General features: G+C 30.4%; 1 protein-coding gene and 1 long non-coding RNA gene across 7 annotated transcripts in view; one reads left to right on the forward strand and one right to left on the reverse strand.

Annotated features, from left to right (window-relative positions):
- Positions 1-2,500, reverse strand: part of LOC126983627 (serine/threonine-protein kinase WNK1-like) — a 167,535-nt gene that overhangs the window by 103,378 nt on the left and 61,657 nt on the right. The window lies entirely within an intron of this gene.
- LOC126983636 (uncharacterized) overlaps positions 689-2,500 on the forward strand; it is a 1,813-nt gene continuing 1 nt past the window's right edge. The window contains exons 1-3 of the long non-coding RNA XR_007736071.1: positions 689-954; positions 1,073-2,318; positions 2,353-2,500. The exon at positions 2,353-2,500 is cut by the window's right edge and continues 1 nt beyond it. This is a non-coding gene — a long non-coding RNA (uncharacterized LOC126983636). The remainder of the gene's footprint in view (positions 955-1,072; positions 2,319-2,352) is intronic.

The following is a 2,500-nucleotide window of genomic DNA, read 5'->3' on the forward strand; positions in this document are numbered from 1 at the left end:
TAGTTACCCATTAATATTTTGTAGTTACCCTTTAATATTTTGTAGTTACCCTTAATATTTTGTAGTTACCCTTTAATATTTTGTAGTTACCCTTTAATATTTTGTAGTTACCCTTAATATTTTGTAGTTACCCATTAATATTTTGTAGTTATCCATTAATATTTTGTAGTTACCCCTTAATATTTTGTAGTTACCCCTTAATATTTTGTAGTTATCCATTAATATTTTGTAGTTATCCATTAATATTTTGTAGTTACCCTTTAATATTTTGTAGTTACCCTTAATATTTTGTAGTTACCCTTAATATTTTGTAGTTACCCTTAATATTTTGTAGTTACCCTTTAATATTTTGTAGTTACCCTTAATATTTTGTAGTTACCCTTAATATTTTGTAGTTACCCTTAATATTTTGTAGTTACCCTTAATATTTTGTAGTTACCCTTTAATATTTTGTAGTTACCCATTAATATTTTGTAGTTATCCATTAATATTTTGTAGTTATCCATTAATATTTTGTAGTTACCCATTAATATTTTGTAGTTACCCTTTAATATTTTGTAGTTACCCTTAATATTTTGTAGTTACCCTTTAATATTTTGTAGTTACCCCTTAATATTTTGTAGTTACCCTTTAATATTTTGTAGTTACCCATTAATTATTTTCTAATCATCTTTTCAACACATATTCATTTTCATCATTATGTTTATGTTCACACTCTTTAACATCATCATTCTCATATTCTCAACATCATTTTCTCGCCATCAGGTTCATATTCCATCCATATTTTTACCATCAATTTCATTTTCACACTTCTAACATCATTTTCTCACTATCAGGTTCATATTCCCACCCAACATCATATTCTCACCATCAATTTCATTTTCACACTTCCGACAATGCATTCTCACCATCAAATTCATCCTCACACTTCTAACATCATTTTCACATCATCAGGTTCATATTCCTACTTAACATCATATTCTCACTATTAATTTCATTTTCACACTTCCGACAATGAATTCTCACCATCAAATTCATCTTCACACTTCTAACATCATTTTCACATCATCAGATTCATATTCCTACTTAACATCATATTCTCACCATCAATTTCATTTTCACACTCATGACAACGAATTCTCGCCATCAAATTCATATTCATTCTTCATATTCACACTCTTTTCAATATCATTTTCACATCATCAGGTTCATATTCCTACTTAACATCATATTCTCATCATCAATTTCATTTTCTCACTTCCAACATTAAATTTTCTTCTCAACATCATTTTCTCACTATCAGGTTCATATTCCCACCCAACATCATATTCTCACCATCAATTTCATTTTCACACTTCCGACAATGAATTCTCGCCATCAAATTCATCTTCACGCTTCTAACATCATTTTCACATCATCAGGTTCATATTCCCACGCAACATCATGTTCTCACCATCAATTTCATTTTCACACTTCTGACAATGAATTCTCACCATCAAAGTCATATTCATTCTTCATATTCACACTCTTTTCAATATCATTTTCACATCATCAGGTTCATATTCCCACGCAACATCATGTTCTCACCATCAATTTCATTTTCACACTTCTGACAATGAATTCTCGCCATCAAATTCATACTCATTCTTCATATTCACACTCTTTTCAATAGCATTTTCTCGCCATTACGCTCATATTCCCACGCAACTTCATATTCTCATCATCAATTTCATATTTACACTTCCAACATTAAATTCTTGCTATTAAAATTCATATTCATTCTTCATATTCACAATCTTCCCACCATCAGGTTCATATTCACACTCAACATCATATTCTCTTAATTTCATATTCACACTTGGACCAATAAATTCTCACCATCAAAATTCAAAACCATTCCCAACTTCATTTTCACATATCATATCCACACTCCTTAACATCATTTCAGCATCATAAAGTTCACATCAACGGGCTTTTTTGTTTGTTTGTTTGTTTGTTTGTTTTGAGCTGTCTCCCTTGCTGTCAAAAAATACAAATAAATAAATAAAAATCCTTCTCAAATTCCTTTCCTCGTCATCAAGTTTAAATTCCGTCACCACAAGTTCATTTTCAGACTTATAACATCACCTTCATTCACTTCACTTTCATTTACCAAGTTCATTTTCAGACTTATAACATCACCCTCATTCACTTCACTTTCATTTACCAAGTTCATTTTCAGACTTATAACATCACTTTCACTGACTTCACTTTCATTTACCAAGTTCATTTTCAGATTTATAACATCACTTTCACTGACTTCACTTTCATTTACCAAGGTCATTTTCAGACTTATCACTTTCATTTACCAAGTTCATTTTCAGACTTATAACATCAACTTCATTCACTTTACTTTCATTTACCAAGTTCATTTTCACGCATTCTCTGGTCACCATCAAGGTCATATTCACACTCGTCAACGCACTTTCCTCATATTCTGCCTTTTTAACATACATTTTCT

This window comes from Eriocheir sinensis, chromosome 54 (genome assembly GCF_024679095.1).
Source record: "Eriocheir sinensis breed Jianghai 21 chromosome 54, ASM2467909v1, whole genome shotgun sequence".
Classification (NCBI taxonomy): Eukaryota; Metazoa; Arthropoda; class Malacostraca; order Decapoda; family Varunidae; genus Eriocheir; species Eriocheir sinensis.